This window comes from Meriones unguiculatus, chromosome 9 (genome assembly GCF_030254825.1).
Source record: "Meriones unguiculatus strain TT.TT164.6M chromosome 9, Bangor_MerUng_6.1, whole genome shotgun sequence".
Lineage (NCBI taxonomy): Eukaryota > Metazoa > Chordata > Mammalia > Rodentia > Muridae > Meriones > Meriones unguiculatus.
This window is the reverse complement of record NC_083357.1, coordinates 5,432,703-5,458,195: the sequence shown is the minus strand read 5'-3', so window position 1 is coordinate 5,458,195 and position 25,493 is coordinate 5,432,703. Positions and strand designations below refer to the sequence as shown.

Sequence of the window (25,493 nt, the reverse complement as noted above, 5' to 3'; positions counted from 1 at the left end):
ATATTTTTTTAAAAGAACGAGTTATCAAAAGTTATTGGAGTGTACCAGCCAAGTGTGCCCTCTTCTTTAATCTTTCTGGAAAACCTCTACCCAATAATTTCTACTTCCATCTCTACCAGACCTCTGTCTCATGTCTTCTCTATGACAAAAGGGCATCTGGGAGGGTGAAACGGGGATATTCTTATGTTAAAATTGGGGTTCCTTTGGTCAAGAGGGTGAGTGGAGATGATCGTGTCGGGAACCAGCCAGGCCTACTCTCATATTAAACCAGCTGCTTTTTGGTGAGTTCTATGCAGTGTCTAGCACATAGTTACTTGATAAAAATTATACTATAGCCAGATGTGCTGGCACACACCTATAGTCCTGGCACTTAGGAAGCCGAAGGAGAACTGCCAGGTTCCAGGCCAGTCCGGGCTAAATAATAAGGCTGTCTCTCAAAAAAAAAGAAAAGGTTAGGCTATAAAAACTACTGCTAATAGAGTTTTTGCTGTTGCTCACCTTATTTGGTTTCTGGCTAAAAGGAATAGTTTGGTTATATCCACGTATGTCCTTCACATTCCTACAAAGCTGTCTTAGCTATTTTTCTATTGCTGTGACAAAACATTACAAGCGAGGCAGCTCATAAAAGAAAGCATTTAATTTGGAGGCTCCTGGTTCTAGAGGGTTCGAGTCCATGACCATCATGGTGGGGAGCATGTCAGCAGGCAGTCAGGCATGGTACTAGACCGAGAGGTTACATCCTGATCCACAGGTTGGAGCCACAGGGAAAGCTAAATGGAAGTGGTGTGGAGCTTTTGAAGCCTCTACATGCCCCACTCAGTGACACAGCTCCTCCAACAAGGCCACACCTGCAGTCCTTCCCAGACAGTTTCACCAGCTGCGAGCCAAGAATTTGAATATACAAGCCTATGGAAAGGACATTCTCATTCAAAACACCACAAACATACACTGCTCTTGCTGTAGCTCCAACTATCTCCCTGCAAATCTGAGAAAAAAAAATGGCATTTTATCCAAGAATTCTTCCTCCACCACCTACTCCTAACAGGGAGTTCCAAAATGCTGGGTCCCCCACACCACTGCATTAACATTTTATGTCACAAAATACTATCAGGTTCTAAAACAAGAACAGTACCTCGTAATTAAAGCTGCACACATATACACACACCTGGTATGACCATCAGCCTTCTTGAGTCAAATACGGAATATTCCAAAATGCAAAGCTTAAATAATGTGTGTGTGTGTGTGTGTGAGAGAGAGAGAGAGAGAGAGAGAGAGAGATGAAGAAGAGGTCATAAATATTCCATTATCCAAGCATGAAGAGAGGGGCTAGGGAGATGGCTCAGTGGGTGAGAACACATAGCAGGAGGGCCAGAGTTCAGTCCCAAGCACCCAGGTAAAAGCTGGGAATGTTTATGTGCCTTTGCCCCCAGCACACGATATGGTGAGAGGGGACGGTGTGAAATCTCTCTCTTACGGGAATAATGGTATATGACACCCAACATTCTCCTCTGGCTTCTGCGTATGCACTCATGAGCACACATTCATAGACCACACACAAACACACCAAAAGAAGAAGAGTGAAAAGAAAAAATATAGAAATAAGTGCTAATTGTTGCTGGGCATGGTGGCGCCTTCGATCCCAGCACTTGGGAGGCAGAGCATGGCAGGTCTCTGTTCTAAGACAGCCAGAGCTACACGGTGAGACCCTATCTGAAAATCACACACACAAAAAGAAGTAATAATTGCAAAGTTCTCTAATTACACCATATTTTGAACTCACATGGAAGTATAGATGGTAGTTCATGAGCCTTCCTTCCCCTACCACAAGCAAGGTTTATTACTGAGGTTGGACTTTCCCAGGCAACCTCCCATTTCCAAGAAAGGGTGTCAGTGGAAGCGACAGTTCCTTTCGTGGTTTGTCTGGATGCTTGACTGCATCTGCCGTAAAAAGGGCAGGCCACAGGTAGCTGCTACCCCTTCTGGCTAGGTCCCAAAACACACATGAACATGCTAGCACTCAACCTACCACAGCTTTGGTACCACAGCTACCAAAGTCAGGATGCTCCCAGAAGCTGAACCTGCATTCGCCTGAAGACCAGAGAGTGTGAAGATGAGCACCTGTTGCTATAGACCAGGAAATTCTGTTATGCTGCTATATTGAGCGGTATCATTTTATCATTTGGTGTATGTGGGCATTTCTTATCTGTTCATTTACTTTTGTCCCTTGTCTTCATCTAAAAGAGAATAGACTGAAGACTCGTTGGCTGCAGCCAATGATTTCTATCTCAGAACCAACTGTTATAAACTTGCAAGACTCACATTATTAGTGTTGGTGCTTTTCTGCTTTCCATTTGCTCCACTATCTTATAAAATAAACAAACTTGAAGTAAGCCACCAAGGAGCTGTATAAATATTGCTGAGACTGAACTAGTAGCTAGCAAGAGGTACCCCGTGTGATGGCAATGGTAACAGGTTGACTGCCTTTGAAAAGCCAACCGATGTTCTAGTATAGCAGGTGAAACAAAGATTGCAAACTCGCGCTAACCGGAGGCACAGACTGTCCCCCCGGCTGGACCTGTGGAGAGCACCACTCACCTTACTCATCCTCCACAACACCAGAACTGGTGTCTCTGGCTTTTTACAGCATAATAAAAAAAAATAGAGCCACACTATTTCAGAAGAATAATTCAAAATCTACGTCTATTTAATCACTAGTGAACAGGGATTTTCTTGCAAGTGAGAGAAAAATGAAAGTCTTAGAGTGCAGGATACCAACTGACTGGTGTTAAGAGCATTTACTCAACCAAAACACACTTAAATTGGAAATATGAAGTATCAAGAAAAATACAAGAGCATGAATTTTTGCTTTGCCTTCTCTTCAATCGTGATTAAGTGTAGAACTAATTAATTGGCCAGAAATGCTCTGTAAGGCACACTTCCCTACTTAAAACACACCTTATAAACACACCAAATCTGATTTAAGAGCCAAACTATATACTCAGAAACAGTGTGAGTTCACAAGGACAAGAGTAGAGTGACCACAGGAGACAGAGTGCCACACCCTTCTAGAAACACAGCCTACACAAAGTTGTTAAGTTTGTCCACTAGCAGAAGCAGGAGCCTTTGGATGAATAGGCAGGCAGGCAGGCAGGCACAAGGACCGTTAACATCACAGGCACTCTTCATAGGTGGCCTCTGGGTATGCTGGGGAGTCCACATTTCACACTGGACTTGTACAGAGCACACAACCAAAATCTGAATTCAAGGCCATGGCAAGGTCACGGGCTCTGGGTCAAACAAAAGTACCTACCATTAAGGTATAGTATATACTAATACCTTTCCATCTCCACAACCATAATTTAGGGGAGATCGCAGCACCTACTTCCCGTGGGCTCTGCTAAGTTTAGAATAAGGTAAGGAATGTGCGCACACAATCACAGTGGCAGCAAGAGTAACAGTACCTCTTGACACACTGGCTTCTCTGCCCTAACCATTACATTCAGCTCACAATTTGCTCATTCAAAGCTGAAATCCATAGCACTCATGCTTTTCTAATGAATTCAAAGAGAAAGGTGCTGAAAATCAGCTTTTCACTGGCACAAAGTTAAGACCTGGTCCTTCATCCCCGATTTATCCATCCAAAGAAGTCTCACAAGCCATACAGACCTCCTTCCCCCAAAACTGTCAAGGGCTTTTATTAGAGTTCAGAAGCACCAACAAGATGCCTGACATGTGAAGGAAAAACCCTCTACTCACCATCACCTCCATCCTAAACGACACCCTGCAAAGGAGAAGCAGGCAGTGCTCACCTCTATGAATAGAGCTAGAGTGTCAAATCCAAAAGAATCCTTTCTATTTGTATGAAACTAGTAAGGCACACTTCCCTACTTAAAACACACCTTATAAACACACCAAATCTGATTTAAGAGCCAAACTACATACTCAGAAACAGTGTGAGTTCACAAGGACAAGAGTAGAGTGACCACAGGAGACAGAGTGCCACACCCTTCTCTCAGAGAGCTCAACCGTAAATGCATCTCTTCCAAGGAAGACTGTAATTCTGGGGGAAAGGTTGGTGATCCCAACAAGCCACCCCAGCAGCCATGCCCGCTTCGCTCTTCACACAGACTCTTTCATATTTAAGTCAAAGACCTCAGAATCCACAGCTATTGCTAGTGGCAGACAAGGAAGACAGAACACGGGTCGGGCATACTTGCTGCTAAGCCCATTTTCGAGGAGTTTGCTTCCCGCTTCTCTGCTTCTCGCAGCTGGAGCTCCTACCTGGTGGAAACCAACGGTTAAGTAAAACCACTGATTTAAAGAGCCAACCAGGAAACTAACCATGACAAGTGGAAGCAGCCCTCCTCTCCCGAGCATTGATTGGCTCTTAGCGTTCCACCCGTCCCGTTCTGCCCACATAAGTGGCAGGTGTGGCTGTCAGTCACGGAGAGAGCTGACAATTCACCGCTCCAGGAGTAAATTCTCTTTCATCCAGCAAAGGCAGGTAGCCGCCTAAAATCGATCTTCTACTAACAGAACGGACCCTCCCTCTGGCGAGGAGGAGAAAGACCCCTAACTGCAAAATAAATTATGTACGGCCGAACAGGGGAGAGTTTACGGGTACTATTTTATTATCACACACCAAAGGAGCCCTTATTCTTCACTGTCCTAAAAATGATCTTTCAAAGGCTCGGACAGTATTAATAATATTTTTTGTAAAAAGGTGCCTCCTTGTAAGAACCCCTTGTATAATTAGGAGATGGAGAAAGAAGAGGTAGAAACGCTGTTTAATTTCACATCGTAATGTCACACACGCACACACACACACACACACACACACACACCAGCTCCAACCCCTCCCCAGTAAATCATCTTCATTTTCCCAGGCATGGATTTTTTCTTTTTAAACCTGCGTCCGTCCTCCCCATTCTGGGCGAGCCCACCCAGACAACCAGGCTCACAACCCCCGGGGCCGGGGTTCCTCTGCTCTCCACTTTATTTGGCTTGCGGTTCTGCGAGACCCCGGCCCTCGCCATCACCCCACCCCTCCAGGCAACAGGGGAGGGGGCTCTGCAGGAGAGGCGAGGACGGCGAGGATGGCTCCGGGAGAGGGACTGCAGGAGGTGGCCCGGGGCGGGCGCCGGGAGAACTGTGCACTTGTTCCAATCCGGGGGTTTACGCGCCGAGGCAAATCCGCCCTTAGGCCGCCCCATCCCTTCCCCCGCCCGCGAGAGCCCCGAGGAGGCGGCTGCGTCTCCCCTCGGCTCCCCGGATAACGCATTGCAGCTGCCCACGAGCGGCGGGGACCCGCGCGGGGGAGCCGGGCCCCCGGCGCCTGCGTCTCACCTTAGCGATGCTCGCCCCGGCGCGGTCCCGCATGGATTCTTACAACCTCGCGTGGCCGCGGCCCCGGGCGGCCGGGAGGAGCCGGCGCGACCAGGAGCGCGAGGCAGCGGAGCGCGGGCAGCGCGGGGAGGCGGCGGGGAGCGCGGCCAGCGCCGAGCGCCGGGGCCGGGCCGGGCGGGGCCGAGGGGGCGGCGCCCGCCGCAGTCCCGACACGCGCGCTCGCGGCCGCTCGCCCAGGCCCTGACTCACATTCCCAGCATTCCCGAGGAGCCCGGAGGGGCCGCGGCTGGGGCCTGGGCACCTCCGCGGGGGGCAGCAGAGAGTCGAGCGCGCGCCCGCGCCGCAGCGCCTCCCCGTAGCTCTGGCCCCCTACATGTCCCCCCCAGAAGCCCCTCCAAAAGCTGCCAGACACTTCTGGGGAGCAAGAACAGCACTTGCCTTTTAAGTTAGCTTGCAGGACCGGGGTGGGGGCTCCTATCCCCTGACACCATCCTATCGTTTGCAGGTCCTTAGAAGGATGATTCCACAAGACACCTACTTTATTGCCACCTTTTTGTCCCCAGGGAAAGGCCAGACAGAAAGGTGAAAGGGAGAACAATTAAGGATCCAATTCATCCTATGAACTGGGTGTCTCATCTAATTCCCATTTAAGTTAGAAAGAGTTCACGCAAGCGCACACCGTTTTCGGTAAAGCGCAGGAGAAGGCAGAGGTGGTTTTCACTGCCAAAAGCTTCCATTCAACAAGAAGTCTTGAACCCCTGCTGACGCCACTTCGCGTTGGGGAGGGAAAGTAGTCAATTCCAGAACAGCAGCGGTTTCCTTTATGTCCCGGGGAGTCTGCTTCCAGCAACTTCAGTGGCCAGATACGAACGTCTCCTGCTGGGAAGCTCAGCACAAATAAAGCGGATCCAGACCCAGCGGTCGGGTGAGCGGAGGGACGGAAATATTAGCACAGTGCCTGGGAACAATCCTTCCTCCCGCCCTGAAGAGGAGGAAGTCAGATGTTAACTGCTCAGAGAACAGGAGGATGCCTTCCTTTTTTATAGCCATGTCGTTTAAGGTTCTCCCAGCCTCTGAGCTCTCGCGCTCTTCCTTCCATTCCCGACAAAGCGTACTCATTCTCCTAATCCTGATACTTGAGGGACAGAACCAAACTGCATCTATCGGGTTGGGTTCTGTTTCCACATAGGTCCTTGGAAGCCGGGCTTGTTGCATGTGAGAGCAGTTTGAGATTCTTGAGCTGTCTCACATTGAAACGTGACTCTCCCAGTTCGCTTCTCTGTTGCTGTGGTTAAAACAATGATCAAAACCAATTTGGGAGAGAAAAGGGTTATTTGGTTTACACTTCCACAGCTCAGTCCATCATCAAGCAAAGCCGCAAAGCCGGGACAGGAGCACAAGGCAGGAACTGAAACAGAGGTCGTGGAGGACCTCTGCTTACTATTGCTCCCCATGGCTGGCTCGGTTCTCTGTCTCATTCAGCCCAGCCAGGACTATAAGCCCAGGGATGGCACCACCGAAGCGGGCTGGGCCTCGCACTTCAGTCATCAGTCAGGAAAATGCTGCCACACACAGGCCAATCTGATGGAATCAGTTCCTCAGGTGAGGTTCCCTCTTCCCAGAGGACTCTAGCTCCTGTCAAGGTGACAACACTACCCAGCACAGTACCCAGCACAGTGATAGCACGCTTTAAGTGGGTGTGGGTGTGTGCATGTGTGTATGTCACATGTGGATGTGATATGTGAGTGAATGTATGTCTATGTGTGTGCATATGAATGTTAGTGAGTGTGTGTGAGGGTATTCGTGTGCATATGTGGTGCGCACAGACATGCATGTGTGAGTACGTGTGAGTGTCCTTTTGTATGTTTGTGTGCATGTGTGTGACTGTGTATGTGCATACATACACGTGAGCAGGCACTTACACTTTCTCAATCACTCTCACAAAGACTGTAAAATGGTTGTGATTTTTCAGAAAAGCCAGGCGAGATATCCAAGATAGTTTTATTTTTAAATACAGTGTTCAATGTTCACTATTGATAGCATTTATTCTCCATTCCTTTGACCTGTGAGTTCTAAATGAGAATCCTTGGGTGTTCAAAGATAATGTATTACATGTGTGTAGGCCCAATATTCTTCCCACAAAAAAATCATGGTTTTCAAAAGATTTTTTTTCAAAGTAAGCCCTTGTCCTAGAAAAAAATATATAAAAAAATAGTCATTTATGTAGAAAACAAAGGACTGGAGATTTTAGAAGGTGAAGCAGCACCTTCATCCTCCCTAGGACTTAGTTTCTCGTCTGAACTAAAAGAACTCAAGATCTCATCCAGATAGCACTATCTAACTTAACATTAAATATATATGATATGTGTACAGATGTACTCAGCTACGGGACCCCACAGGCCAAGGGCTAACAAGTAACCATTCTGAGCTCTTACCCAAATTACAATATCATTCCAAAGACATAGATTTCATCTCAAAGAGAATAAGTAACAGTTTATTCTGAAGCCAAAAGTGAATGGCCACGGCCCAGAAACAGAAATTTAGGTTATCCCAAACTCCATGTTTCAAGACGGTAACACTATAATGAAGTTTTTATGGTTACAGAACAATAAAGGAAAAAAAAATCTTTTGAGTCAAAACACTTTTCAAAAAGAACTGGAGGAAACCTGGGGTAGGAGGGTCACAGCCAGGCAGGGAGATCTGTGCTGGAGCTCTCCACGTCACTGGGTGACATTCTTAGCTTTTGGATTTGCAGATTTACCCCCATAGTCAAAAGGATGTCAGGTCATACACAGAGGCGAGCAATAACTGGCTATTTAGGATGCTAAGACAACCCAAGACAGTTGGCTCTAAATCTGCATTTCAGCTCTGCACAATCACTGAAGCTCTACTCAGTCAGTTGGCCGGGTGGAAGGTTTAGCTTTGTTTCATTTTCTTTCCTTGGCTTCTCACTTCATTGTAACCACTTCCCCAGCAAGCCACAGGGAGCACCATTTTGTGGCAAATTTTTTTCTCACAAATGTATTCATTCATTTAACAAATATGTATTTAGCATCTACTCTTGGCCTGGGGGTGCAGAGTCTCTCCCCTCAAAAACTAAACAGTTTAGTAAGAGCAACTGATTAAAAAAATTAAAAAACAACAAAAAAAAAAAAAAAAAAAACCTGGCAATTCCAACCATCCACCTAAGAAGGGACAAAGTACCAGGAACTGTGTTAGCAAACAGGAAAGGCAGCCAACCATCCCGAAAAAGGATCAGAAAGAAAAAGGATCCCAAGGCAGAGCTTGTCACACCCCACCGTGCCACCCTGCCCTGTGTGAGGCATGGAGTAGCACTACACGTATGTGTGAACCCAGTCATGATAGGCTCTGTGAAGGACACTGGCCCCTGAGTGGACCTATTGATGGGCTCTCCTCGGCACTTGAAACTAGACTTAGAATGAGTCCACTAGGCAGCAGTGAATGGCCAGCTCTGAACTATGCTGTCCAGAGGTGTTGTGCATGCCTGTGATCCCAGCACTTGGGAGGTAGAAGCAGGAGTAACAGGAGTTCAAGACCAGCCTAGACTACATGAGACCCTCTTTCCAAAACAACAACAAAACCCTCACCAGAATGGCAAAGTCACCCAGGAGCAAAATCTAAAAATGCTTGCGCCAGGAAGCTGGCACAAGCAGGAAGCAAAACAGCCAAGTATACAGAAACAAGATTTCTTAAGACAAAGGACTCGGTTATGCAACAGCTTTACTAGATGTCCCCAGTGTGTGTAACTCACCAGTGTCTCAAACTTACGGTGCTTTAAATATAGTTCAAGGTTTTTGGGTGCCAATCATCTTTCGCAGGGTTGTCCATCATTTTTCCTGACATACAAGCCCCACCTTAAGAATGCCATTATGCCTCTTCTTGCTTCTCCCACACATCCATACATCAGCCATGTCTGCCAGCTCGACCTTGGCCTGAGCCAAGCCACCTCAGTTTCTGAAACAAAAGAGAACATGTGTGCCCAGATAGAAAAGGTTCAGAGTTCTAAAGTTTTGAAAATATGACTGTAGCCAGGTGTGACGGTGCATGCCTGTAGTCCTGATGCCTGGGAGTCGAGATCAGGAGTTCAAGGCCAGCCTTGGCCACACAGTTTGAGGCCAGCCTGGCTGTCTCCATGCTACTCAGACAGTTATGATTTGTCACCAACCACCGTGTGGATATGATGGTCAATGACTGGGGCCTGCATGGCAACAACTGCCCAGGTTACACAGGGAGGCAGTTTTATGGATTCCCCACACTCATTTTGAAGTCCGTAATAGGAGAAACGATTACACATATCTGTACGGCCCGTGCTATGTGCTAGTTCTCTCTCCAAGTAGTTTTTAGTGTTGTGATTTCTGCTCCTAAAGCAGTTATGTTTAAGTGCCAGACCTGTTTTCCTTCAAACAGTAAAGACATCACAAAGAGCAAGGCTATTTTAGAAACTCACAGAGTTCTTAATCAGAGTCCTCTCCGGGTTTAAAGGGTTTAAATCCAGGTAAATGCTGAGATGACCTGATGAAAATTTTAGCCGAGCTACCAATAGGATTTGTGTAGTAATTTCTACTCCTGCCCTTGTGATGAAAAGACAGGGGAACAACCCACAGGAGGGAGCATTTGTTTGAACTCAGTTTCAGAAACTTCAGTCCTTATGCCTGCAAGACATGGTGGAGAGGCCTGCTAGACCAGCATGGTAGACCAGGAAGGTGAAAAGGGGAGAGACCCACCATCCAGCTCCCTTGAATTTTCTTAGATTCCCCAGCCAATGAGATAACTCCACCCCCGTTCAGACTGCTCCCCTAGTCAGGTAAAACTCTAGACACCCTCATAGACACACCCAAAGGGCTGAGGACTAGCTCTCCTAAGTAAAGTAAAGTTGATAATAAAAGTTAGCTAGCCCAATTTATTTCATTTTAAGGGGAGAAAGTTGGGGGTAAGGGGTCAGCATAGATGTAACAGGTACTTGAAATGGCAGCTACCCACTCTCTTAGTCAGGGTTCCTATTACTGCAACAAAGCACCATGACAAAAAGCAAATTGAGGAGGAAAGTGTTTATTCAGATTACACTTCCACATCGATGTTCATCACCAGAGGAAGTCAGGACAAGAATTGAAACAGGACCAGAACGTGGAGGCAGGAGCTGATACAGGCATCGAGGAAGGGCGCTGCTTACTGGCTTGCTTCTCATCGCTTGCTCACCCAACTTTCTTACAGAACCCAGGACTGCCCAAAGATGGGCCCTCCCCCTTTGATCCCTAATTGAGAAAATGTTGTATGGGCTGAATCTCATAGAGGCATTTCCTCAACTGAGGCACCTTCCTGTCTGATCACCTTGGATTGTGTCATGTTGACACACAAAACCAGTACACATACAAAGCTAAACTTTTTTCTGTACATCTCCATAGCGGCAAAACTTCTGTCCTCAATAACAATGTGGCTGGTCACGGTGGCACATGCCTGTAATACCAGCACTTGGGGAAGCAGAGGTAGGCGGATCTCTGTGAGTTCAAAGTCACCCTGGTCTACAAAAGGAGTCCAGGACAGCCAGAGCTACACAAAGAAACCCTGTCTCAAAAAAAAAAAAAAAAATCAATTATGTGTCACTCATGAAAGTAGAAGAGGAACTAATTGGGAAGTAGAAAGGATTAGCAGGAGTGGGAGGGACAAGAGAGGGTGAAAGCGGAGAAAGATGGTTGAATATTTTATATGCAGGAATGAAAATGTCATAGGAAGCCCTTTATGTATAATTAATATGTGCTAATAAACCATAAAAAATTATATTTATTCAGACAAATTATCTATCTTGAGAATCCGTATTTATAAAATAATAGTTTGCCATTTTTTTATGCCTGTAATATGGACGAATATACAACCATTCAGAAAAAATCCTTTTATCTCTCAAGAAACAGTGGCTCTGGACCTGTAACGATGATCATGTTAAGTAAAGAGCAAAATTTGCATGTAACAGTCTCAAAGGTTTGCAAGTAGTTTGTGAAAGTCGACGCTAATATCCTGGACTAGAGCTAGGCAAAAAAAAAAAAAAACATTCAGCTCTTGGTGCAAAATTAATTGGGGTAATGTACTTGGTTACAAAAAGTAAAATTAACCCAGTAACCATACAAATTATATTTTAATTGTTTGTTACAATAGCCAAGGCATAATAGCACACATATTTAATTCCAGCACTCAGAAGGCAGAGGCAGGCAGATCTTGGTGATTTCGAGGCCAGCCTGTTCTACATAGTGAGTTTCAAGACAGACAAAACTACATAGTGAGACTCTGCCTTTAAAAAAAAAAAATGAAGTTGTTTGTTACATTTATTTATTTGTTAGTATAGATAAATTAGTGTCAAGGCACATAAATAGAGGCCAGAGGACAGCTCGAGGGAGTGAGTTCTCTCCTTCCACCATCCGAATACCAAGATCAAACTCAGGTCCCTAATCTTGACAGCAAGTGCCTTTTATTCACTGGGCCATCTTCCTGGCCCTTATTTTTTTTTTTTTAATCAGCAAACTGCAGTCTGTGTTTGGCTATTTGGTTTTATATAATATTAATATTATTATTTCTGTGTGTGTTGTAAATAAAATTTAATAGGAACTGTTGGAAAGGAAACAAGAAAAAAGGGTAGGAATGGCCAATATCAAGTCTAACTCGCTGGAATCTTATGCTAGGACTGTTAGCTAACAGCTAACTTCTAAGAAGAAGGTCCCCTTCTAAGAGAAACAGAAGTCACCTAGAAATGTTTCTTAGGCAGGGTTAAGGCTGTATGTAGCTCAGTTGGTGGAGTGTTTGGCTAACATGTTTTAAAAAAAAAAGGGGGGGTGTGTTCTATCCCCAATGCTGCATAAACCCAGCAGGCCCACATCTATAACCCCAGCACTCAAGAAGTGGAGACAGGAGGATCAGAATTCAAAGTCATCACTGGCTATCCAGCAAAGTCCAAGTCAGAAGGGATACATGAAACCCTTCCTCAAAACAAAAACTTTCTTGGAACCAAGATGAGCTTCATTACCCCTTTTAACCAAGAACCCGCTGTCTACAAAATACCTCCTTTAGGCTACATATTTGCAAAGTCGATGAGATAAGAGAATAAAATGTCTAAGGACCAGATAAATATGAGCCATTTTTTAGTAATGGGAGAATCATTAATGCAATATGAAGAGTGGAATCTGCAAAGATGTATGTGATAGGCTCATTAATCAACCTGCCTCAGGACAGAGGCCAATGCTAGATAAAGGCAGAGTGGGGCATGGACCCAGAAAATGAAACTGAGCATTGCTTTTCTGTCCAAGCTTTAGGTATCTCTCCTACCACCTACAAGAAACTGAATGTTCTAGCACATTGTTTTAGACAGTACAAATCTTCAAAACTTATGGTGCCAAAAACTCATCCATTTCTTGAAACAGGATTGGATCAGCTCTGAAAAACTGTTCTTTTCCGAACAAAAGCCTTAACTGCACAATTAAATGAAAGGGAACTCATTTGCTTGGAGGAGAATAATGAAAAAAAAAAAGTTATTTTAAACGGAAAAAATGCCTACAAATTGGCAACAGCTTTAGAATGATTGCTGCTGGGTTTGATTAATGAGATACATGATCAGCCGGACAAACAAAGAACACTCGGTTTAGGACATCGTTTACTTGACCTTTAATGAAAATCTTTTTTTTTTTTAATCACCTTAGAAAAACAAGAGAAACGATTTTAAAATAAAACTAAAGGAGCTGGAGAGATGCATCAGCAGTTAAGACTTCTTATTACTTTTGCAGAAAACCCACAAGGAAGTTTCTATACACCTTTAACTCCAGCTCCAGGGCATCCGATTCCCAGGTAGTGCCTGACCTCCAAGGGCATTGCATGTGAAGGCAAAGCACTCATACACATAATTTTTTTAATCATAAACCTTTAAAAAAGTTTTGATCAAACTTTCCATAAATGGTGAAAATCTACCTTCTGAGAACTCCCCTGAGACCACCCTCTGACCTCTGACATTCTGACTTTTTGGTCACAGAGACCACCCTCTGACCTCTGACATTCTGACTTTTTGGTCACAGAGACCACCCTCTGACCTCTGACCCCTTCTGGTAGCCTGGTGTATGTTCCCTTGGATCCCTACCTCTCCTGGGAATCAAACCCGGGGCTTTGCACATAGCAGGCAAGCGCTGAACTGCATCTCCATCCTGCTTGGAGTTTGGCACAAATGTGTACATTTCAGTATTTCTGGATTTTTGCCTGGAAGCGTCCCATATGTCCTGGTTCTAGCTTTGGGCCTACAACCCTAGATTTAGGCTTTCTCCTGCCCTCTTTTCTCTTTGACAAAGTGATTGCTCCAAGAGCTAGACACATGACCATAACCACGCCAATCAAAATGCATTCCGTGGGCCTGGAGTGGTGGCTCAGTTAGCAAGGTTCTTGCCACACTAGCATGAGGACCTGAGTTCAGGTCCCAGAACCCACATTAAAAAAGCCGTACATGAGCCAGTCGTAGTGGCATATATATTTAATTCCAAAGATGGGGATCTCCATGAGTTAAAGGCTGGCCTACACAGCAAGTTCCAGGCCTTCCAAAGCTACATAGTGAGACCCTGTCTCAAAAACAAACAAACAACAAAAGTCACACATGGCAGGCTGACAGTACCAAGGTCTGGAGATGTAGTGGGGGAAGGATTTCTGGGGTTCACTCGCCGGCCAACCTAGCCAGATCATTCAGTTCTGGACTACTCAGAGATCCTCATCTCAAAAACCAGAGTAGACACTTCTTGAGGGACTACACTCAAGGTTGACCTCAGGTTAAATACACATACACACACACACACACACACACACACACGAGAGAGAGAGAGAGAGAGAGAGAGAGAGAGAGAGAGAGAGAGAGAGAGAGAGAGAGAGAGAGAGAGAGAGACCTCCATCCTTCTCCAGCCAAGAAGCTGTAAGGATGGATTAACAAGCTGGTAGCGACTGTGGTCTGCTCTTGTGGAAAAGCCACACGTGGTGAAAAGCAGAGACAAGGGGCAGACACTGCTCTTTGCAGTGGGGAACATCTCCGAGGACCCTAAAACCCCAGTCATTCTCGAAGCTCTCCCGTGTGTGACCTTTTCTGCCGTCCCTGAGTGGTGCCGGGATACCTCGTGTAACTGGGCCTGGCAGGCCGCAAACGCTGCCTCTCACTGAGGCTGCTCTTTGTTGGTGTCTGCCCCTTGACAACGGGGGACCCCCAAGGTACACACGCTTCTGTGGCTTGATTTCCCTCACTTAAAACTGTGCACATTGCCAAGAATGTCCAGGTCACTGGACGTCTCCTGCTTCCTTTTCAGCGGCTAATAATCCGGCGTCTCCTGCTTCCTTTTCAGCGGCTAATAATCCGGCGTCTCCTGCTTCCTTTTCAGCGGTTAATAATCCGGTGTCTCCTGCTTCCTTTTCAGCGGCTAATAATCCGGCGTCTCCTGCTTCCTTTTCAGCGGCTAATAATCCGGTGTCTGCATGAAGGTTTATAATCTTTTCCGAGAGCCAGGAGCACAAAATCTTTTTAAAGTGATAGAAAATTTGTCAAGAAGTGCTATGGCCACATCAGGGTGGATGATTGATATGCAAATGAGAGGTTGGCACTGATGAAGTTCAAATGACACTTCATTCCCCAACTGCCCACACAATATTCATTGCACCCATCTTACAGAGGTTATTATCTCTATCACCTACACACAGGACCAAATACTACACCTTAAACGCTCCAGTTTGCCCAGCACATCGAGCATAGGGACTTTAACCTCAGCCACTCGTTCAAAGGGTAGTTTGTTAATGGAACATTTGGGTGTAATTGAGTGGAGATTATATTTGTGCTAGATGTTGAACCTAAAACCATAGATACAATTAGTAGTGAATTTAAATTTGTCTAAAGAGTCAATATTCAGGGCTGGAGAGGTGGCTCAGGGGTTAAGAGCACTGCCTGCTCTTCCAGAGGACACAGTTCAATTCACAGCACCTTAAGAGCATCAGAGGACTCAGGTCCAATTCCCAGCACCCACATGGCAGTTTACAACCATCTGTAACTCCAGTTCCAGAGATCTGGCACCCTCACAAAGACACATGCAGGCAAAAACACCAATGCAGGTAAAATAAAAGTAAATAAAATATACAAAAAAGAGCCAATACTCAATATTCTCAACCTGTAATTTCAAAAAAAAAAAAGAGCAAAGTGTAATAGAAGGTCAGATTTGAGTTTTGTTATCAAGTCTCAGTTCAGATTATACGATATATAATTATATGTTCGAGATTATACATTATATAATCTTGGGTAATCTAGTTAGTTCCTGTAAGGCTCCTAAACATGAGATGGGTGTACAGAGAGACAGTAGGGCGATGGCCCACAGGGTGAAGGCAAGAAAAGGACAAACTGAGGATAGTGTGCACTCCAGAGCACAATCCTGTCTTAAAAAAGTGGAAGAATAATTAATAGTACTTGCCTCATGTATAACTTGAAGCAACTAGCTATGAAATTGCTTGGGAAGTTCCTCTAGCTGTGGCAGACCTACAGTAAATGCTCAGCATGTGAATATTAGCAGCATATTAACGCACAGTAAATTCAGCTGTCAGGGCTATATTCTGTTTCTGCTTTGCAATTTCCTCAACTGCCAATGTGACTTTCAGAAACTGTTCTTTCTAAAGTTTCAGGAACACACATAAAAAACTGGGTGCTGGCCAGAAAACAGTTGGAAGCAAAACAGTCCTAAAAATAAGGAAAGGAGACAGGCTCTTTTAAATGTTGAGTTTCTCTTTAAGAGCAAAATTGTACTGTGAGTAAAGATCAAAATGCATTCTTTGTGTGACCTTGTTCCAAAGAGAAGTTTACTGGAGCATGATGCATGTCAGATGTTGTTCAGAGTGGCATATGCCCTTCCCGGGGCATGTTGAACATACACTGCCTGACTCAGGGTGGGGGTGGGTTCTAGCAGGTGTTTCCGGGCTAACGAGGAAAAGGGATCCCACCTTCAGAACATCCGTAGCTCTCAAAATTGCCTTGGGTTATGGACTGAAGAGTACAAATAGGGACAAAAAGAGTGCTGTTCTAAATCCTTAAGGCAAACACTTTACAAAACAGAATTCAACAGCCTTTCCTTGTCTGGTTCCCAAACCTCGGAAATTCAGACTGATTATTCATTAAACACATACACACACACTCACCACACAAAAGGAAATCTCAAAGCTTGGACTGAGCTTCAGTTTAACATGGTCCAGTTAAGTCCATCCCTACCATTCCCACAGCTTGCTTCTGTGTCTACCATCACTCTACCTAGAGAATGTCCATGCAGCCTCAACTCGGCACAAGTTCTGTCCCTGCCCCCTGTGCTTCTCCTTTACAACCCCAATCAAGTGGAGGAGCTGGAAAGATGGCTCAGCAGGTAAGAAAGAGTTCTTGTTGCTCTTTCAGGTGACCTGAGTTTGGTTCCCAGCACCCATATCAAGTGGCTTACAACCACTTGTACCTCTAGATCCTGAGATCCAAGAACCCTGTTGTGGCACCACACTCACATGCACAGACACACACAGAGTACAATAAATCTTCACAAGACAACAGTGGGAGCCAGGAATGGTGGCATATGCCTATAATTTAACACAGAGAAGGAGGATTTCAAGTTCAAGGTCCAACCTGGGGCTATATAGAAGGACACTGTCTAAAAGAAAGACCAGGGACTGGAGCAATGGCTCCTAGTTAAGAGCACTGCTGAACTTGCCGAGAACCAGGAAACCCGGATTAAATTCCCAGCACCTACATGATGGCTCACAACCACCTGTAACTGCAGCTCCAAGAGATTTAATGCTCTCTTCTGGCCTGCCTGCACATCAGGCAGACATGCGATATGCATACATACATGTAGACAAGATGCACATATATAAAAATAAAGAAATGTCTTTCTTAAGAAAAGAAAGGAAAGAAAGAAGGAACAAAGAAAGAAGAAAGGAAGGAAGGAAGGAAGGAAGGAAGGAAGGAAGGAAGGAAGAAGGAAAGAGAGAGAGAGAGAAAGAAAGGAAAGAAAAAAACAGGCTAGACTAGAATATCTGACTCAAAGACTCATTGCTGTCTCTCCACACACACCAATCTGCTCCACTTTTACCGTAATTGCGGGCGTTCCATTATGTCAACCCCATTGCCAAGCCTATTGGAGTATTATAACAAATATCTGGATATTTTAAAAGAAAGTCTATTTATTCAGTAAAGTTTGACCATAGCCTTTGGAAACTCAGTAAATACCTTTGCTAAGAAAGTTCCCTTGCAAAGGTCAAAACCACTTCAATTTCATGTAACCAAAAAGTATTTTGATATCTTAGCATCTACATTCTATAAAATGACTTGGTTATTAATTTCAGGAAAGAAAGTGATAATTATAACAATTAGCACTAATTGGATATATAATTGTGTATATTTAAATAGCTATTGAAAGAGATAAAGAATAGAAGAGTCTTGAAAGCTAAATCTTACCCACCTGTATGGTGATACTCTGAAAGCCAGAGTATGCCAAAGGGGTACTGTTGGCACGGTTCACCTTCTCAAAGCACCTTTCTATCTCTGTGAAGAGATGCCATAACCAAGAAAGAGTTTATTGGGGCTCACAGTTGCAGAGAGTTAGTAGACTCCACAAGCATCATGGTAGGGAGCATAGTACCAAGCTGACCAGCAGAGTGCTGGAACATTAGCTGAGCCTCACTGAAAGTAAAAGGCAGAGAGAGAATCAGGAATAGTATGTGGGCTTTAGAAACCTCAAAGAGACACACTTCCTCCAACAAGGCCACACCTCCTAATCCTTCCAAAACAGTTCCACCAACTGGAGCCCAAGTATTCAAATGTATGAGCCCGTGAATGCCATTCTTACTCAAGCAACCACACACCTACAGCATAGAGTTCTTCAACGTGTTCACTGAAGAAACCTTCTATGACAGCCTCCTTCCCAGAGCCAGTTAGCCTCAGCAGGGAATCCTGTGGCCCAGGGCTCGCTTTCAACACAAAATAGCGCATTTCATTGTTGAATGGTTCAAATAAATATGTTTTTATCCTATATTAAGCCCTAACATATCACTAATTCCACCCATCAAAAGAGTTCTGTTCCCTGATAGATGTCCCAAGGATAACAGCTCCAGTTTGGGAGTAAAACAGTTGCATAGTTAAGTTTATTAGCTGGGATAATCACAGGCAAATTGCTTCATTCTTCTGGCCAGTTTCCAAAACTAGACACTCAGTCTTCTTTTTGCTTTTTTAATGTGTATGAAATTTTGCCTACATGTATGTCTGTGTACCACTTTCATGCCACTATTAGATTTCCTGGAACTGGAGTCATAGACATAGTGATTTTCAGGCTAGTTTGGCCTACAGTATAAGAAAATGGGGGGGGGGGGTGTCAAAAGATACATACATACCAAGCAATTAGCTCAGTATACTATCTGTGAAGAGATATACTGGTCACCTTTTTTATTCCTCCTTCCATACGGCAAGCATCCAACCACTAGAAGAGAATAAATGACCCCATCTAGCCTTTCCTACATGAAGGCCCTCTCCAGGCATTTCTTCTACATAGAAGAAGGGACAATCCCATGGCATACAGTGGGTTAGTGTCACATCAACACCAGAACTGGACCAGCACCGCAGAAGATAGTTCTGAAAAGCAGAGCTGCTGAAGAGGTCAAGCAATGTAACCAGAAGGAAAAGGCCTGCGGTGAGGTGTGCGATGGCCATGCCTGCACCCTGGAAGAGAAGGGAAGAGTTTCAAAAACATCAGCAGTCCCATCATGCTGGTGACTTACGCCTAACTGGAAGTTTTCTAAAGGTAAAGTTGATTCTTCCTGTGTTCTAGTTATAAAGGCAGCATATACTCAGGAAATATGCATCATCTTGAAAAGAAAAACTAAGTAAATCTTCCATGAGTCTACTACCCAGGGACAGATCACTTTTATCATTCGATGTATCTTCTCCCATATTTTAAATTTTTATTTATTTATTTATAAATTACAGTTTATTCACTTTGTTTCCCAGCTGTATCCCCTTCCCTTGTCCCCTCTCAATCCCCCTTCCCTCCTTCCCTCATCTCTTCCCGTGCCCCTCCCTAAGTCCACTGATAGAGGAGGTCCTCCTCCCCTTCCATCAGACTCTAGCTTATCAGGTCTCATCAGGACTGGCTGCATTGTCTTCCTCTGTGGTCTGGTAAGGCTGCTCTCCCCTCAGGGGGAGGTGGTCAAAGAGCCAGCCACTGAGTTCATGTCAGAGACAGTCCCTGTTCCCCTTACTAGGAAACTCACCTGGACACTGATCTGGGCTACATCTGAGCAAGGGTTCTAGGTTATGTCCATGCATGGTCCTTGTTTGGAGTATCAGTCTCAGAAAAAAACCCTGGGTCCAGATTTCTTGCTTCTGTTGCTCTCCTTGCAGAGCTTCTTCTATCTCCCCTTCTTTCATAAGATTCCCTGCAGTCTGCCCAAAGTTTGGTTATGAGTCTCAGCATCTGCCTTGATACCCTGCTGCGTGGAGTCTTTCAGAGGCCCTCTGGGGTAGGCTCCTGTCCTGTTCCCTGTTTTCTCCCTCTTCCAATGCCCTTCCTCTTTGCCTTTCTGAATGAGGATTGAGCATCTTACCCAGGGTCTTCCTTCTTACTTAGCTTCTTTAGGTATACAGATTTTAATATGTTTATCCTATATTATATGTCTAATATCCACTTATGGGTGAGTATATACTTTGTGTGTCTTTCTGTTTCTGGGATAGCTCACTCAGGATGATCTTTTCTAGTTCCCATCATTTGCTTCAAATTTCATGATTTCCTTGTTTTTAATTGCTGGGTAGTATTCCATTGTGTGGATGTACCACAATTTCTGTATCCATTCTTCAGTTGAGGGAAATTTGGTTTGTTTCCAGATTCTCGCTATTATGAGTAAATGTCCTTGTTGTATACTTGAGCATATTTTAGATATATGCCTAGGAGTGGTATAGCTGGATCTTGAGGTAGCACTATTCCTAATTGTCTGACAAAGCGCCAGATTGATTTCCAGAGTGGTTGTATAAATTTACGTTCCCACCAGCAATGGAGGAGGGTTCCCCTTTCTCCACATTATCTCCAGCATGTGTTGTCACTTGAGTTTTTGATCTTAGCCATTCTGATGGGTGTAAGGTGAAATCTCAGGGTCATTTTGATTCGCATTTCCCTGATGACTAAGGATGTTGAGCATTTCTTTAAGTGTTTTTCGGCCATTCAATATTCCTCTATTGAGAATTCTGTTTAGCTCTGTACGCCATTTTTTTAATTTGATTGCTTGATTTGTTGGTGTTTAATTTCTTGAGTTCTTTAAATATTCTGGATATTAGCCCTCTGTCAGATATAGGGTTGGTGAAGATCCTTTCCCAGACTGTAGGCTGTCATTTTATTCTGACGACAGTGTCCTTTGCTTTGCAGAAGCTTTCCAGTTTCATAAGGTCCCATTTATTGATTGTTCATCTTACAGCCTCTGCTGTTGGTGTTCTGTTCAGGAAGTTGTCTGCTGTGCAAATGAGTTCAAGGCTCCTCCACTTTTTCTTCTAACAGGTTTATTGTGTCAGGTTTTATATAGAGGTCTTTGATCCACTTGGACTTCAGTTTTGCGCAGGGTGACAGATATGAATCTATTTGCATCTTTCTACATCCAGTTAGCCCCACACCATTTGTTGGATATGGTGTCTTCTTTCCATTGGTTTTGGCATCTTTGTCAAAAATCAAGTGTCCAGAAGTGCGAGAATTTATTTCTATTTCCTTCCATTTTAAATTTACAGCTAGGCTGACCTCAAACAACTTCCACTTATATCTTATGTGTTGAATAATGTCACTTCTAGCTGCAAGGGGAACTTGAAAATACTGTTTTATCTTTCTACTTTGCTTCTGTGGAGGAAACTCAGGTTTTACTAATTGGACATATGGAAGGATGGACCCTGAGTGGGCTGTGGACACTGGCAGCTGCTCCCCTCTTATTGGACACATGATTTGTTCCAAGTGCCTGCTTCCCATCTGGAGTAGCTTCTAGAAGCTTTCGAAAGTGGGGCCCATGGAAAAACTAGAGCACTGGGGGCTTTGAGGAAACTCTCCCCCTCTTCCTCTCTCTTCCCCTTCCCACTTCTCTCCCTCTTCCTTTCTTTCTCTTCCTCCCTTCCTCCCTCTCTGTTTTGTTTCTCTGTATGTCTCTGTCTTTCTCAGCATCTCTTTGTGTCTCTGTCTTTCTCTTCCTCCTTCCACCCTCTGTTTTTTTCTCTGCTTGTGTCTGTCTGTCTCTCTCTTGCTTGCTCACTGGCTCTCCCTCTCTCTCCTTCCTCATCACCATGAGATAGGCTGTTCCACCATGCCTTTCCTGCCATGCTGAAACTGTGCACCATAATACATTTTCCGCCTTTAACTTGGTTATGTGGGGGATTTGTCTCAGCAAAAGCAACAACAAAATCTGGCTGACATAGTATATAAGGTTCTAGAGGGTTCATCATTCCACTCTAGTCATTTGTGTGACCCTGTGTGCTAATGCCCAAACCTTTAAAGAGTAAAATGTAGAGCCAGCCAGTAATATGGCTTGGCAGGTAAAGGCCCTGGATGTGCAAGCCTCACAACCTGAGTACAGTTCCCGGAGCTCATATGAAGGTAAAAGACAACCAACCTCACAGAATTGCTCTCTGACCTCCACAGGCTACTGCAGCACGCATGCGCATGCACATGTGTGCGCACACACATACCATACACATGCCATGCATCTATGTACATAATAATACTAAAATCTGTAAAAGTTTTAAAATGCTAAGTAAAATGTCAGTTTAATCATAGTCTAAAGCCATAAACAAATCATCTTCAAAATAAAACAAAAAATGGAAAACAATTTAATATTTTGCCTGTTTTTCCAAAACTCAAAATTCTTTCTTCTCTGGGTAAGAAAATACTCTATGAGGACTAATCTCTAATTGCTTCTAATTAGATTAGATGCCCAACTCATCCTGGGTGTCTGAGAACATGACTAACACTTGCTTCACCTCAAGTGACTGCAGATGTAGCGTGGGTGAAAGTGTGAAGAGGGAGGATGGCACCCCCACACCACCTCCTGTGTCCTTACAGCTGAAATCAGGTACCCACTAGTGTCAGTGGGCCCCAGGGCTCTTCCCAGAATGTGTAAGAATGTCAGGGATGCTCAGCTATTGAGCCGCTCTGAAAACAGATTGGAGAGGAAACAGCTTAGTGATCAGGAGATCAAGAGACCTCTGTGTTCCACAGAGGTGACACTTCTAACATAATCAGGGAATCCTGGGTGGCATCCTCGGCTGCCAAGGAGAATGGGGGCGAGTGTAAATCATATGGTCCTAAGGAGGATTCTCTGAGCTAATTCATAGAAAGCCCCAAACATATGCCCTGAAAACTAAATAATCAAAAGTGTTAGCAACAGATATCTCTCTCCACATGCAGACTTAACAGCAAACACCTATACATTCAAGAAGGCCCACCAGACAAATACCACGACTGAGCAAACCTAGTTCACTTTTGAACCAAATACCAACAAGACGGGAAAGGGGACAACTGCCATCCTTGACTGAGCAGCATAGTAAATAAATGACTTCTCAGAAGGGGAAGACATTTTACTCACGGGATGTGAGAGCTGCAGAGAAAAAGAGGACAGCAGAGTATACACAATGGTGTCCACACTGAAGAGGACAACAAGAAAGAGACAGTAGTCTTGGGCCAAGATTGAGTTGGTGACGACAGCTAAGACCGTTTCAGACACGAGCGAAGCTCCCCTCGCCCTACCCTGGGAGCCGTATCTGGGTCTCATAAAGAAGATGCCTCTAAAAGGGAAATGATGGAGCCAGCTCTATTGGAAGAGAACTTATGGGACCAGGGAGTTGAGGCAGAGCTGGTTCAAGGTCCAGATAATACTGGCAATTAAAGTTATAACAGTATCCACCCTGAGTATTTATATTTACATCAAGCACTTTGTACTCATTGGTAACACCAGCTGACATTCACTGAGCACTTACTGTGTAGCAGTAAATACTAATGCAAGCAATTTATAGAGTCAGTCTCATTTAACCTTCATCACAACCCTCTGAAATAGCTCTCATTTGAGCCACACAAGTGTACTCAGATAGGGGAGGTGACTTGCTCAAGCATGAACAGCTAGTAAGTTCAGGCTCCTTACACCCATACCCTTCCCAGAACTCACATAAAAGCAGAAGAGAGCCAACCTCACAGAGTTGTCCTCTGTCTCCCAAATCCAAGGTCTCAACCCACCGCTAGACGCCCGAACCTCCTACTATCTGGCATGTTGCTGATGGTGCCTCAGTGCCCACCCAGGGCTTCAAACCAGCAGCTGGCTCGTCCGAATGTGCTGCCCACACAGCCACGGGATATAAATTTGTACCAGCCTCCTCAGAGTGGGCTGTGGTTGGGTGTTCCAGTTTTAATCGTTGAGCAGTGGAGTTCTGGCCATTCAATCCACCTTGTCAAAGGAAAAAAAAAAAAAAACAGGCAGCCACATTCTGACAAAGCAAGTGCTGAGAAGACATGAAGGGAGGGCGGGGAGCAGATGTGGTCCCCTGCTCATAGAACCTCTTCCGTGACACCAGCTTCTAAGACATAATGTGACCTCGGCTTCCACGTAATGGAGACCTTTCCCGGTTATCAACAATTGTTGCAGAGTACTACTGGTTTAACTGTCTCCATGAATCTTCCTTGCCTAGACCCATTAATTTGAGACAGTATATTGAAAGTAGCCCATGGCAGTTCAGTATCCAATTGGCCTCCATAGTAACGGGAACAGGGACTGTCTCTGACATGAACTGATTGGCCTGCTCTTTGATCACCTCCTCCTGAGGGGGGAGCAGCCTTACCAGGCCACAGAGGAAGACAATGCAGCCACTCTGATGAGACCTGATAGACAAGGATCAGAGAGAAGGGGAGGAGAAGGACCGCCCATATCAGTGGTCTGGGGGAGGGACACAGGTGGGAAAGAGGGGGGAGGGGATAATTGGGAGGGGAGGAGAGAGGGAGCTACAGGGGGATACAAAGTGAACAAACTGTAATTAATGAGAATAAAAATAATTTTAAAAAATATTAAAAAAAAAAAAGAAAGAAAGAAAGTCGCCTTGTTTCCAGCATCTTATTCCATGGAATGAAGGACTTTTGTGCCGTAAGCAAGCCAGGACAAGATTTCTGGTTGGCTTCTGCCTTTAGAGCTTGACTCTTGACCTTAGATAAGTAATGTACCACTGGGAGTTCGTTAAAGAAAGCGAAAAATAGACTACCTGGCCCTTTCGAGGTGGCCCTCCACAAGAGAAGCACCTAAGGTAAATGGTAGAGGTTTGATTTGACCTCTTGTCCTCATTGTGGTCTGAGCTCTCTCTGCTGGGGAACACATCCCTTGGCAACATTTACAAGATCACTGAAAGCTAACATTAAAGGTGGCAGAGTGCACATTTTGCTTTCCTTTTAAAAAACAAATTTATCCTCCTAACACATTTTGAAGAAATGAGTGCTGATATTATTCCCACTTGACAAATAAGGAAACTGAGGCATAGAGTTTTCCTGGTTTATATGGGATCTCTGAGCTCTCCAGCAAATTCATAGCTGAGTGTGCATGTATATAAGACGATGTAGCTGCCGTGAGCACTTACAGGAAGTATGTACAAGAGGCGCTTTAGCTCACTGAAATCTAATGGAAACAAGAGGACCCTCGAGCTGACTCGAAGGCCTACAACAACAACAATAACCAGCTACCACTCATTGAAAGTTTACTGGCACCAAGCCTGAGACCATAAACTTTGTGTGTACAGTCTTGCATTCAGCAAGATTCCGGATGGTAGAACGTAGTATTCTGTTTTCCATGTTGACAATAATGGTTGCAATACAGATATTCCCTCCAGAAATTATATTGGAGCACGCCCAAAATGGCATCCAAAAGTCCGCAGGTAGGAGGTGGCTTTCTTGTTGAAGACATGGGACCATATTCCACAGTTACTCTTCTTCCAAAATCTTGGCACTCTTGACCTCAAAGCCATTACTGTTCACCAAAATATCGTGATGCTTCTTGTAATTATTAGACTGGGGAAAGGAAAGGCCTTTCTTGTTTCTTTCTTTGAAGTACCATCTCATGTAAACCCA

At 44.7% G+C, this 25,493-nt stretch overlaps 1 protein-coding gene across 1 annotated transcript in view; it reads right to left on the bottom strand.

Annotated features, from left to right (window-relative positions):
* Positions 1–4,309, bottom strand: part of Erc2 (ELKS/RAB6-interacting/CAST family member 2) — an 898,378-nt gene extending 894,069 nt beyond the window's left edge. The window contains 1 exon segment of the mRNA XM_060390770.1: positions 4,214–4,309. The gene's annotated coding sequence lies outside the window, so the exon portion shown is untranslated.
* Between the last annotated feature and the right edge of the window lie 21,184 nt (positions 4,310–25,493).